General features: G+C 40.7%; 1 long non-coding RNA gene across 1 annotated transcript in view; it reads right to left on the reverse strand.

The window, feature by feature from the left end:
• Positions 1-2,271: 2,271 nt before the first annotated feature.
• The window catches only part of LOC128648191 (uncharacterized), a 45,543-nt gene continuing 32,381 nt past the window's right edge, over positions 2,272-15,433 (reverse strand). The window contains exon 2 of the long non-coding RNA XR_008400530.1: positions 2,272-2,655. This is a non-coding gene — a long non-coding RNA (uncharacterized LOC128648191). The remainder of the gene's footprint in view (positions 2,656-15,433) is intronic.

Below are 15,433 nucleotides of genomic sequence, written 5' to 3' on the forward strand. Positions count from 1 at the left end.
CGTTGGGAATAAAGAATGTCATTATCAGAGACAACTTGAAAATTTGGCACAACCTCAGGAACCTACCAGAGGTTGCCCCACATCCATCTCCTATCCAGTCTTTGCCCGCCTTGCTTGCAGCCCTACCGGACACACACGTACAGCACTGGGGTGTTTGGGATCTGAAAATGATCTCCCAGCTATATTCCTCAGACACTCTGGTAGGCCCGAACAATATAGAATCTGTCATTCCAAACCCCCCTATATGGCTTAAATTTGAGTACTCTAGACTATACGCCTTCCTGGTCTCTTGGGGATTCCCTAAAGGCCCTAATAGACCTCTGACCGCTTGGGAAAAATTGTGGCAACTCACTGTTAAGGCCCCTAAACTTATCTCATTCCACTATAGCTTACTACTCTCGTCCACAAACAAAGACAGACCTTGGCAACTTAGAGCATGGGAGGGAGACTTGTCCAGACCAATCACTGACAAAGATCTGCACATGGCTATGACTCTAACCAAGAAGACAGTACACTGTGCGAACACTCTAGAATCATATATGAAACTGTTTCTAAAATGGTATTATACCCCCTCTAGACTCTCACAGATGTTTCCTACATCCTCCCCTCTCTGCTGGAGAGACTGCGAATCAAGAGGGTCCGATATTCACATATGGTGGGAATGTCCTAAATTAAAACATTTGTGGACGCAGGTGTCCTCCCTCTGCTCTGCCCTTGGACTGAATAGATCACTCACCCCTGATATGGCTTTACTACATGTATTCCCGAGACACATTCAGGCTCCCCTGTCTAAATTGTTAATTTTTGTTCTTGCTGCCACTAAGTTGGCGATAGCGAGAGCTTGGAAACAGACTCAACCCCCTGACATAACAGTAATTATCCCCATAATACAGACATATGCCAAGATGGAACAGAGTTTTTACTTCAATATAGATAAAGAAGATCTCTACTGGCAGATCTGGGAACCTTGGTTCTATTACCAAGAAAACAATAGATAGGCGGATAGATCTTGACTCTTGTAACAAACTCCCCCGCCTATTCTCTTTCATCTGCAATCACTGACCTATGCTTTCACTCCTTCTTCTTCCATTCCCCTAACCCCCCCCCCCCCTCTCCTCCTACACTGTGTAACCTATTTCCCCTACCCCGGCCCCTATTTTCTGCTGTCCCTACTTCTTGTGGGGCGATTTGCCCCGCCTGGAGGTGCACGCTGAGATTGATCTGTCGGATCACTGAGAGAAGCAAGATAATGATTTTCATTAGACTGACTTGCTGTAATTACCATAATGCTGAGTTAATGCCTATGATTATTATGCCCTGCTAATCATCATAATTAAGATTGGTTAAACTGTAATGTCCTTTCTTCTATGATTATGTAACCTGTAAGACCCTTGTGGGTATATGATATGACCTGTATTTACCTATGATGACACTCTCACTGTGATTTCAGAAAAACCTATGTATATGCAAAAAAACTGTATAACATATTGTTGTTATTCACAAGTTTATCTTAAAATAAAAAGTGTTTTTGGGAAAAAAAAAAAAAAAAGCCTGTTGCTAGTCCCTGCAAATTAGGCTAAAGTTTTATGCATACAGTATAATTCCAGTGAAGTGCCATTCCCCAGAATACTGAAGTGTAAAATATACATACATGACAGCCTGATACCAGTTGCTGCTACTGCATTTAAGGCTGAGTTTACATTATATCGGTATGGCAGAATTTTCTCATCAATTCCATTGTCAGAAAATAATAAGCTGCTACATACCTCTTTGCAGATTAATCTGCCCGCTGTCCCCTGATCTGAAGTTTACCTCTCCTCAGATGGCCGAGAAACAGCAATATGATCTTAACTACTCCGGCTAAAATCATAGAAAAACTCAGGTAGATTCTTCTTCAAATTCTACCAGAGAAGGAATAACACACTCCGGTGCTATTATAAAATAACAAACTTTTGATTGAAGGTATGAAACTAAGTATAATCACCAAAGTCCTCTCACACATCCTATCTATTCGTTGGGTGCAAGAGAATGACTGGGAATGGCAGTTAGGGGAGGAGCTATATAGCAGCTCTGCTGGGTGAATCCTCTTGCACTTCCTGTTGGGGAGGAGTTAATATCCCATAAGTAATGGATGATCCGTGGACTGGATACACTTAACAAGAGAAAATAAATTTCTGGTGGGCGATGGAGAAGGGTAAGGTAATAAAACAATTAAACTAATACAATTAGGTTACAGTGCGTATTCCATAAAAATGATGAATGAAGGTCTAATTAATTTAATGCATTTATTTTATATAGCTTTACTGGAACATATACATTTACAATCACTTTGATAGATCTGAATCTGTCTTGCAGCCGTTCACTTGTTGTTGCATGGAATGAGTTTTACTGTCAAAGATGTAACCAAATGATTAAAAAAAACACCCTCTATAAAATAGTCTCTTTAATCATAAGCACTATAAAAAACTTTAGAAGGTTTAGAAATAAAATAAAAACAAAAAAATGAGACACGGCTTTGAATTAGTGAGAATCAGCTCCAAGACGAAGGAAATAGTGTTTATGAATTCTTCATGCTTAAAATGTAGGTAATCAGCAGCCTCTTCTTTACGTCTGAGAGGTTTCTGAGATGGTTCTATCCAGCAAGACTTCTTTGACCTAATAAAACAGACGAATATTTTACAATTATGATCCTTAGCAAAGCCTATATTTTTTATTGTGTTTCCTAAGTGATGCAGGTTGTTCTTTGCTGTACAAGATGTCATGTATGAGGAGACTTAAAAGAACAGTAAAGTAAAAATGAAACTTTCATGATTGACATAGGACATGCAATTTTAAACAACTTTATTTTTATCATGACATTTGCTTTGTTCTCTTGGTATTCTTTGTTGAAGTCTAAACCTAGGTAGGCTCATATGCTAATTTCTAAGCCCTTGAATGCCTCCTATTATTTCAGTGCATTTTATTAGCTTTTCGCAGCTAGATAGTGCTAGTTCATGTGTAACATATAGATAACTTTGTGCACACTCCTGTGGAGTCCGCACTAATTGGCTGAATTGCCAATTTGTAAAAAAAACACTGAGATAAGGGGACAGTCTGCAGAGACTTAGATAAAAGGTAATCATAGATGTGAAAAGTATATTAATATAACTGTGTTGGTTATGCAAGACTGGGAAATGGGTAATAAAGGGATTATCTATCTTTAAAAACAATAAAAAAAAAAAATCAAGTAGACTGTCCCTTTAATGCAACTATATACATCTGAATGCATAGTTTTTCAAACCAAGGGTCGGGACCCATACTGGGTCGCATCACTATGTTTACTAAGTCGCGACTTGCAGGTGTGTTGTAGGAGAGTGTATGTGGTGTATATATGTGTAATATGAGAGTGTATGTATTATATGAGTGTGTGTGGTGTATGTGTGTAATATGAAAGTGTGTGTGTGTTATATGAGAGTGTGTGTGGTGTGTATATGTGTAATATGAAAGTGTGTATGTTGTATGAGTGTATTGTATGAGAGTGTGTGTGTATTATATGAGTGTGTGTGTCATTACCTTTCACAATATGTTCAAGTTTGACTACAATCAGGAATAAAGTATGCACACATTTTATTCACTTTGCCAAAAATTGTATCTATCTTATTGTATATTACTTCAGAATTTTTCCGACCAATGGGCCGACTTTTTAAAGTGCGAGCGGACATGATACAATATAGATACAAAAAGATACAATATACTGTGCTAGATGGAAAAAAACACTTGAATGTAACAACAAGAACTGATACTCTCCTTTTAGATAAGACCGCAGCCTTCTTACAGTCTCACCTCTGTGACTGTTTTATACAAGTGGAAAAATGGCAAATAGATGGTGCTGGTCTGTACAGTGATGTTTCTCTATATGGCGAAGAGAAAAAGGGCTTGAGGTGTGTGTAGGATCCAATTAATATAAGTGCAGTATACTCACTCCATAAGTAGTGGGAGTTCAGTAAAGATGTAATGTGTCTCCAGAGTGATGTAGAGATTCTGAAACTATTCTGGGGAACTACATCACTCTGGAGACACATTACATCGCAGCTTAACTCCCACTACTTATGGAGTGAGTATACTGCACTTATATTAATTGGATCCTACACACACCTCAAGCCCTTTTTCTCTTCGCCATATAGAGAAACATCACTGTACAGACAAGCGCCATCTATTTGCCATTTTTTGGACATGATACAATGTAGCGTATCATGTCCGCAGCACATCGATAAATGCAGACAGCTTACGGTGTTGGCATTTATCATTGGACAAGCAGTTCTTGTGAACTTCTTGTGCAATGCCGCCCTATGCAGATTTGCAGCCAATTGGCCACTAGCAGGGGGTGTCAAACAGCCCAATCATATAGGATCAGGCGTATTGATGTCCGCAGCCTCAGAGCAGGCGGACAAGTTATAGAGCAGCGGTCTTAAGACCGCTGCTTCATAACTGCTGTTTCCGGCGAGCCTGAAGGCTCGCAAGAAAACAGGGGCATCAAGCTCTATTTGGAGCTTGATAATTCGGCCCCAAGCATAAAAATATGGTCAAAAATGTTTTTGGTATGATTGATTGCACTGGATCTTGGGAAAAAAAGTTTGAAGAACCCTGGGCTAATCCATACACCTTTTTTTATACTTACCTAGTATTATAACTTATTGCAAAAACAAATTGTAATTACAAGGTGTTTACTGTCTCTTTAAACAACTGTGGTTGTAGTTTATCTAGAACATATAATGAACGCTCAACAATAGTTTTACAAATAATTTGGGTTAAGTTACATAATTATCTCCTTTCCATGTAAATATAAATAATTAAATATTAATATCTGATTAACATAAAAATACCTGAACACACAACCCATGTAAATGTCACCTTTATCATTCTCTGTCACCATCATTACAACTATGTAAAAGGACTACAACATATTGAGATTGTAAAATAAAATGTTTAATTATGCACAGTACAAAATCTTTCCATTATACTTTCATTATTTATCCTCATTTTAAGTAACTTAACTGAAAATGGTCTGAGAACTGCAAGTGCACACTGCAGACTTCATGGGCGCGATCCGATATACGGCGTAGTTTGCGGCGCAAGCGAGGGAACCCGCATCGCCCGCAGTTTCAGCTTGCATCTCGAGCTATCCAATATACGGCGCCGTCAGATGCTAACGTGCCGTAAGTCGGATAAACCAGCGATGTCCAGAAATCTGCGCAAGTACAAATTTCTGGTGTCGCCAGTGACTTACGCCACGTTAGAAACTGCCGGCGCCTACAAAACCTGACTAAAGTATGAAATCACCCGCACTGTCTAACACGCCTCCCTAACATAGCCCGACACGTATAACACGCCTCCCTAACATAGCCCGACACGTCTAACCCTCTATCCGCTATCCCCCCTCACTATCCTAACAATAAAATATGTATTAACCCCTAAACCGCCGCTCCCAGACCCCGCCACCAGCTATATTAAATCTATAACCCCCTAAAGTGAACCCCTACCCTGCCGACATCTACCTTACCTACCCCCTAAAGTGAGCCTCTACCCCGCCGCCATCTATTTTAAAATTATTAACCCCTAATTTAATCCCCCTACCCCGCCGCCATCTATATTAAATTATTTAACCCCTAAAATACTAAACTATCCCTACCACTAAACCTAAGTCTAACCCTACAAATAGCCCTGAAAAGGGCTTTTTGCGTGGCATTGCCTCAAAGTAACAGCTCTTTTGCCAGCCCTTAAAAGGGCTTTTTGCGGGGCATGCCCCAAAGAATTCAGCTCTTTTACCAGCCCTTAAAAGGGCTTTTGGTGGGGCTTTGTCACAAAGTAAACTGCTCTTTTGCCTACAATCTAATCCCCCTACACCGCGGCCACCTATAATAAATGTATTAACCCCTAATCTAATCCCCCTACACCGCCACCAGCTATATTAACTATATTAACCCTAATTATATTAGGGTTAATATAGTTAATATAGTTATTATATTATATATATTAACTATATTAACCCTAATTACATTAGGATTAACATAGTTAATATCGTTATTATATTATATATATATTAAGTATAATAACCCTATCTAACTCTAACATCCCTAAATAACTCTTATTAACATAAATCTAATATTAATATTATTAATTAAAATATTCCTATTTAAATCTAAATACTTACCTATAAAATAAACCCATACGGCTAGATTTAGAGTTTTGTCGGTAAGGACCCGCGTAGCTAACGCCGGCTTTTTTCTGGCCGCACCATAAAAATAACTCTGGTATTGAGAGTCCACATAAAGGCTGCGTTAGGCTCCAAAAAGGGAGCATAGAGCATATTTAACGCAGCTTCAACTCTCGATACCAGAGTTGCTTACGGACACGGCCAGCCTCAAAAACGTGCTTGTGCACGATTCCCCCATAGGAAACAATGGGGCTGTTTGAGCTGAAATAAAACCTAACACCTGCAAAAAAGCCGCGTTCAGCTCCTAACGCAGCCCCATTGTTTGCTATGGGGAAACACTTCCTACGTCTGCACCTAACACCCTAACATGTACCCCGAGTCTAAACACATCTAGCCTTACACTTATTAACCCCTAATCTGCCGCCCCCGCTATCGCTGACCCCTGCATATTATTTTAACCCCTAATCTGCCGCTCCGTAAACCGCCGCTACTTACATTATCCTTATGTACCCCTAATCTGCTGCCCCTAACACCGCCGACCCCTATATTATATTTATTAACCCCTAATCTGCCCCCCACAGCGTCGCCTCCACCTGCCTACACTTATTAACCCCTAATCTGCCGAGCGGACCGCACCGCTATCATAATAAAGTTATTAACCCCTTATCCGCCTCACTAACCCTATAATAAATAGTATTAACTCCTAATCTGCCCTCCCTAACATCGCCGACACCTAACTTCAATTATTAACCCCTAATCTGCCGACCGGAGCTCACCACTATTCTAATAAATGTATTAACCCCTAAAGCTAAGTCTAACCCTAACACTAACACCCCCCTAACTTAAATATAATTTAAATCTAACGAAATTAATTAACTCTTCTTAAATAAATTATTCCTATTTAAAGCTAAATACTTACCTGTAAAATAAATCCTAATATAGCTACAATATAAATTATAATTATATTATAGCTATTTTAGGATTAATATTTATTTTACAGGTAACTTTGTATTTATTTTAACCAGGTACAATAGCTATTAAATAGTTAAGAACTATTTAAAAGCTAAAATAGTTAAAATAATTACAAAATTACCTGTAAAATAAATCCTAACCTAAGTTACAATTAAACCTAACACTATACTATCATTAAATTAATTAAATAAAATACCTACAATTACCTACAATTAAACCTAACACTACACTATCAATACATTAATTAAATACAATACCTACAAATAACTGCAATGAAATAAACTAACTAAAGTACAAAAAATAAAAAAGAACTAAGTTACAAAAAATAAAAAAATAATTACAAACATAAGAAAAATATTACAACAATTTTAAACTAATTACACCTTTTTTGAGTGACTCCAAATACCGGAGGTAGCCTAAAACCAGCGTTAGGCGCCTCTAACGCTGGTTTTCACGGCTACCGCCAAACTCTAAATCTAGGCCTAAGATAGCTACAATATAATTAATAATTACATTGTAGCTATGTTAGGGTTTATATTTATTTTACAGGTAAATTGTTAATTTTTTTAACTAGATATAATAGCTATTAAATAGTTCCTAACCTAAGTTACAAATACACCTACACTATCAATAAATTAAATAAACTACAAATATCTATCTAAAAATACAATTAAATGGGGGGGGCGGAGTTAGCTGCCAAGCAGGGAAGACGTCTCTGGAGTGAGCTCTCTGCTATAACTTAAATTATTATATGATTTAAGCTTAAAATATAAAAAATTTATAACGCAAACACAGAGGATCAAGTAGGGTTAAAGACTTCTGGAGACACATAGCATAAAGAGATTGCCAAGACATCGCACTTTTCTCCTTTTACCACCCTGCAATGGAGAAAGCTGTCCCTGAGACCTAATTCTTTAAGAACCGGTGTGTACAACGGAATTACCCCTACTTTGAGAACAATCAATTCTCTGCTGCCTAACTCCGGAGGGTCGGGGCACCGCTCCGGAGTCACCTAAACACTTCTGCAGGAGAATAGCGGACTTCTGCCGTTCTCGGGGCCTGTAACACTGTAGTCCCGAATTGCTAAACGGAGGTGCCATTAACCTAACCACTCAATCTACACCCCTGCCTCTGTCGGACTTGTTCTAGACCTGGAGCTACATTTGTGGGGAGCGGAATCTCAGGTAACGGCAGAAGTCTCCTCTTTACACAACGCAAACACTTCTGGATGCAAAACACCCGCCATATTTATTCCCTCCATACCGCACTTAGTGATACACTTACCCTTAATAGCAAGCCAGCAATCCCGTGGGGTTCTGCCTCATCAGCAATCCCCCTAGCTCAGAGCGCTACAAAAAGATAAAGATGGGGAAACCCGAGCTGGGGAGTTGCACTGTTGTCTGAGCCACGCGGGGAGGAGGCCAAAGGCGCGAACAGACGCCATCTTAGAGACACCCCTGCACACTTTAAAAAATATATATATTGCTGAGAAAAACCAGCCCATTAGTGCACACAACGGTTGATGACACCGGGGGAACAAACTGATAGATACCTGTGGCTTTCAATTAGAAGAGGCAGCATATGGACTGTGACAAGCTAGCCGCATGGTTCTAACTCTTTACACTAAATGCACACAAATTAGAGACATTTCCCTTTTGCTTGTTGGATCCCACAATCTTTACAACTTTTACACATTATCATAAAAAGATATTGTAGTGCACTTCAAGACAGAACCACAATAAGGGAAATAACCTATATTAAACTACAAACAGACACAGCAGCTGGAAAACGGAATGTAACTTTCACTGTGCAAATACAAGATCTATCTGCAGAGATTTTGGGGCTCTTGAACGCTAGAGACTATCTATAACTACCCCAGAAATCTACCTGACAGTTTGCTCTATACTGCTTGATCTCAGATCTGAGGAAACACACTCTCCCCCCCCCTTTCCTGCCGTCCCTAGCGGACGGTGGGTCATACCCCATTTTCCCTTCCCGTGATTGCCTTGTGAAGGCAACTTCCCTGGGGAGAGTGGGTGGGAACTCGGTCTACCCACTGGCCCGAACCCTGATAAAGAACCATACAAATAAGAGGTGATTGCTGGAGGAGAGTCCTGAATACAGCTTTACAATCCAACCTGGCGATATGTAATTAATGAATACAAAGTGAGGGGACAAATGTCTCTTCATATACTACAAAAGAGCCTTAGCAGAACCATGCCTGTTGGGGAAGGGAAGAAGATTTGCTAGCACATACCTCCCTAATATTTGAAATTACCTCAAACCTTCTGTATTAAACATCCCACCTGGGGGAGTAGGGGGGAGGAAATATAGTTTACTCTCCATAGCCACAACAACCTGTGAAATAATGACTACAAGAAGAGGAGGGAAAGGGGAGAAGATAACAAACCCAAGCACGCCCTCTACGGTGTCCTCCTTTTTCAAAGCTTCTCAACCATCTAAAATGATCAGAGACATGGTAGAGGGAGATGACACTATTCAATCCTCACCTCCAACCACTGTCAACCAACCCCCTATTACAAAAGCAGATCTACAACACCTAGTATCCAAGAAGGATCTGACGGACAACTTTGAGAAATTATGGCAGAAGATAGACTCCATCCACACATCAGTGACATCAACTCTTGCTGAAATTAAATCTGATCTTACTGATATGGGTAATAGAATTGACATTCTGGAAGACCAGAAAGATGCAATGGGGGAGAATGTAGATGAGATAACACAAACAGTATCTGACCAACAACAGCTTCTCCAGGAATTACAAGACAAAATGGAGGATTTAGAGAACAGGAGCAGGCGGAATAATGTCAGATTGAAGGGAATCCCAGAGGATGTAGCATCTAAGGACATTCCAGCATACATTGCGCAACTTTTCAGTCAAATAACAGGGTCTGCTCCTGATTATACATTTCATGCGGAAAGTGCTCATAGAGCTCTTAAAGCCAAAGCCAAAAATTGTATTCCTCCAAGGGATGTGATAGTTAAATTGACCTTCTTTCCTGATAAAGAGAAGATACTGCAAGCCTCCAGAAAGAACCCAAGCTTTAAGTTTCAGGGCAATGTAGTACAATTCTTTCAGGACTTGAGTCTACGGACCTTACAACGGAGAAGTTCACTGAAACCATTAACTACTATTCTCCGCAAACAACAAATTCCTTATAGATGGGGATTTCCTTTTGTCCTAAGCATCCTCAAAGACTCCAAAACCATTAACATCAAAAACCAGGAGGATATTCCAGAGGTATGCACTTTATTGGGCTTGGAACCCCCAGATCTTCCGACTCCCCCAGAACAACACTCATCAACCCCACGGAGAGATAACTCCACAGGCTCCATCACCCAGAAGACCTGGCAAAAGGTCAGCTACAAGAAGCAAAAAATGAGCGAAGCCAGAGATGAGCTGACGTGAACAATCCCCTTTTTTTTTTTCTTAATCTCTCTTCACTGGACTTTTTGATCTCCCTCTCCTTTCTTCTGGATACGTCCTCCCACAATTATAAGGTTTGAGGACATCACCAGGACTTTCCCGAGGTATGATGACTTACTCCCCCCACTTGCTTTTTTCTTTTTTCTTCTCCTTTCATACATAACTGTTTATGTGGGGGGAATTACCCCCGACACCTAGCTGAACTGGTCACCCTAGATACCATGTCACAGGCAGATGACCTTCTTAATGTCACTGGAAGGGATTGACCAGGAAATGAGTACATTCTGCGACAAGGCTCACCACATTGACATTTAAAAGGGACAAAAAGTTGTTCCCCTATACTTAAGATTAAGTGGAAATCACTTGTTTATTAAAATGTTTTCAGGCACTGTTGAGTTGTCCCCTTAGTGGGGACCGATTAACTGTTAATTGTTTGACAATATGTTGTTTGTTCCCTGTTTTTTTCTCTCTCTCCCCCCCTCTCAGCGGTCCCTCCAAGACAAAGGCTCCCAAGAAGCAACACATCATGTCATCTCAAGATCTCCGGGGTAAGTTGACTCACTACGTGAGTGACATATTTATAATCCACATGATACACTTAGAACTGCAGACCACCACATATGCCTATGAATAGTAAAATTAGACTGGTGTCCCATAATGTTCGAGGCCTAAATACTGACATCAAACGAAGACTTGCAATGAATCAATATAGGACCTTAAACGCTAACCTGGTGTTCTTACAGGAAACACATTTCCTTAAAGATAGTTTGCCTAAATATTGGACCAAGCAGTTTAGTACACATTATCATGCCACTGCGCCCAATAAAACCCGCGGGGTATCCATTTTAATTCACTCCTCAATCGGATTTTCTCACATTAGCACACTGGCAGATCCTGAAGGTAGATATTTGATACTAAGAGGACGCATCCACGACTCTGAGATAACCCTATGTAACGTTTACGCCCCCAATGATAACCAACATGACTTTTTTGCCCACATTGCTCACTTACTGACAGAATGGTCACAAACTAAAATTATCTTAGCGGGGGATTTTAATATAACCATGACTCCAATTCAACCCTCTCAGCACAAACAACTAACTCCTAAACACCATAGAGACAATCACATTGTTAAAGCAATCCAAGAATCATTTGTACCACACATGCTTTTGGACACATGGCACACGCTTTATGGATCAACTACAGACACCACCTTTTACTCTGCTGCACACAACTCATACATCAGGCTTGACTACATATATCTGAGCCAGATATTGCAACCCTTACTATGTAGTTCAAGTATACACGCTTGTGTATGGTCGGACCATTCTATAATTTCACTTGACCTGGAGGGCCTAAGGGACACTAACAGACGTAGGACTTGGACATATGATAACACTCTTTTAAAACTAGACCAAGATCATAAGGCTATATAACGAGCTATGACGGAATTCTGGGTGATCAACACTGACTCAACCACGAATCCAATTTATTCATGGGCAGCACATAAGGCAGTGGTGAGGGGACTATTAATTCAACTGAAGGCTAGGATTAACCACAAATACAGAACCCATACAGAACAGCTTCATAAAGATATTGAAAATTTAGAGAGACAGCACAAACTAACTAAAAGCCCAGAGACATTACGAACACTTCGGGATAAAAAACAATCCCTAGCGACAACGTTAAACTCGCAAGCAGTTAGAGCAGCTCAACGACTCATATCACACTATTTCATATTTGCGGATAAGCCAGACAGATTCATGGCCCATAAGATCAGGGAGAGATGCAGAGCGTCGGCTATAATGTCGATAGAAACGGAGAGGGGGGATCAGACCTCCCATCCCCAAGAAATAGTTAACACTTTCGCAAATTTCTACAGCAAACTCTACGATGGAGAAAAGGTGATTCATAACTTAGAGACAATGTCCCAGACAAGAAGATTCTTAGGTGACTGTAAATTGACCTCACTCACGACAGAACAGAGAGACAGCCTTAATGCCCCGATAGCTATAGAGGAGATTTCAAAAGCTATTAAAGATCTGAAACCAGGAAAGGCGGCTGGCCCCGATGGGTTCCCGGGGGAATATTATAAACTATTCAAGAGCACATTGATCCCCCATTTGACTAAATTTTGTAATTTCATCATGGAAGGCAACCCCATCCCTCAGGAATTATTAGATGCAAAGATAGTAGTGATCCCTAAACCAGACAAAAACCATAAGAAATGTCAAAATTATAGACCTATCTCTCTAATCAACCAGGACCTTAAGATTTTTACTAAGGTCCTAGCCAACCGCCTCAAACCAATTATGCCACATTTGATCCACCCCGACCAGGTGGGGTTTATACAGAATAGGGAGGCCCCGGACAATATAAGGCGAGTAATCAATTTGATCCATCACTTAGAGAGTACACGAACGCCTTCTCTGGTCCTCTCGCTGGACGCGGAGAAGGCGTTCGACAGAATAGACTGGAAATACATGCTAGGGGTAATGGCAGAGATGGGTTTTGCCGAAACATTTATGACTGCTTTACGAGCAATTTACTCAAAACCACAAGCCCAGGTAACTGCGGGAGGCTATAGGTCAAATCTCTTCCCCATACTAAACGGGACCAGGCAGGGATGCCCTCTATCACCCTTGCTCTTTGCTCTCTGTATTGAGCCACTAGCGGCCAAAATCCGAGCACACCCAGACATAGCAGGTATTCAGGTGGCCCAAACCGAATACAAAATATCGTTATTTGCGGACGACATACTACTCACCATCACTAAACCACTTCTATCACTCCCTAACTTAAACAACACATTGGTCGAATTCTCACAGATATCGGGATACAAAATAAATATGGAAAAAAGCAAACTTCTCCCGGTGGCCATCCCTTCGCATACACGGAAAATAATTGAACTTAATTTTGAGTTTCGTTGGGTCTCCAAAACACTCAAATACTTAGGTATTAATCTTCCAGCTCAGATGCACCTCCTATATAAATATAACTACTCCCCACTGCTTAATCAGTTCAGGAGAGACCTCCTGAGATGGCGAGCATGTGGTTTTTCTTGGATGGGGAGGGTAGCACTAATTAAAATGAACCTGTTACCACGGATTCTATATCTTCTCAGAGCCCTCCCCATTAGGTTGATCAAAGCAGATATTATTAAAATGCAGACTGACATATTAGCTTTTATAAGAGGACCGAAATCGGCTAGAATAGCGAAACAGGTGATAAGCAGAAGCAGAGCTATAGGGGGAGTGGGTGCCCCGGACCTTTTTGTATACTATAGGGCCGCTAGATTAGCTCAAGACTCCTGCCTCCTGAGGAGATCAGAAGAAGCTACTTGGGTATTTCTAGAGATAGAGTTGGGAGGATGGGAAGAGAGAGACTCAATCTTCTGGGACACACATCCCGGTCACCCAAAGAAACTACACACTCAAGCATACACTACGGACCTGACTACAAAGTCCTGGACTCAAACACGTAAGAGAATAGACCTGTTCCCTGTATACTCTCTGTTGACCCCAATCAGAACCTTTTTGACAGGCGATTCCCGTAGAATGGTTGCTAAGTGGGAGAATAAGGGACTCTATAGAGTGGCGGATGTGGTGGGGGGGGGGCAATTACTTCCCTTCACACAGATACAGGAAAAACTTGAACCTATAAAACTCCATTGGTACCTTTATCTCCAATTACGTTCCTCCCTACATACTTTCCTTAAAAATCCGATAAATGGGAAACTTACAGTATTAGAAAACTGTGGCGCAAGCTTAGCTAGGACTAAACATAATATTTCTAGAAAATACATAGCGCTACAGACACCTCCGGACAGGACTAAATCTTCGGTAATAAAGGCGTGGGAGAAAGATCTAAACATATCTAAAGGGATTTCGGAATGGGAAGAACTGATCCAAGGGGCCGATAAGGGATTAATTAGCATGGATTTAAAAGAAAATGTTATGAAGACTGTATTTAGATGGTATCTCACACCAGTGAGGACAGCCCATATGCAAATAAACAGCAGTAATTTATGCTATAGGGGATGTGGAGAAATAGGGTCATATAGGCATATGTGGTGGGACTGTAGGGATATACAAAGGATCTGGCAGAAGCTCTCCGCCCTTCTTAGCCAACTTCTGGAAGAAGAGATCATCCTTACTATTCAACAGGCATTACTACACGAACACATAGATAAATTCCATAAACACATTAACACGTTCATAAGAATACTATGTACAGTGACAAGAATCTGCATAGCGAAATATTGGAAGGTAGGCTCTCCCACATGGTCAGAAATATATAACAAAATTTCCTACACTTATACCATGCATGAATATGCAGTAGACACCTTAAATAACAGAGCTTCATTCCAGAAAATATGGTACTATTGGATCAGTAATTCGATTCTGTCTAGGAGAGAAGCTGAGACCCAACCTGTATCTTGAGAATTGACACTAAACACAGCTTAGAGATCATGGAGGGCCGCTGGGAGTGGGAATAATGTCTGTTCCCCTTCGCCCCCCCTCCCCCCCCCCCCCCCCTTCCTCCCCCCCCCACCCTTATTTGCTCTTTATAGAGCTGGACTTATATGATCATCACTAGAGATAAGAACCTTTGGCAATACTTCATCTTTGATGCTCTTTTCTTTTTCAAGTTCAATCTGATTGGCTGAACCAATCAGCTAATCAGATTGAGCTCGCATTCTATTGGCTGTTCCGATCATCTTGGATGACGTCATTTAAAGGTACCTCATTCGTCGTTCAGTCGTCGGCCGGGATGGATGCTCCGTGTCGGTGGAGCGAAGAAAGAAGATTGAAGATGCC

The sequence above is a fragment of the Bombina bombina genome, chromosome 2 (assembly GCF_027579735.1).
Source record: "Bombina bombina isolate aBomBom1 chromosome 2, aBomBom1.pri, whole genome shotgun sequence".
NCBI classification, from domain to species: Eukaryota; Metazoa; Chordata; class Amphibia; order Anura; family Bombinatoridae; genus Bombina; species Bombina bombina.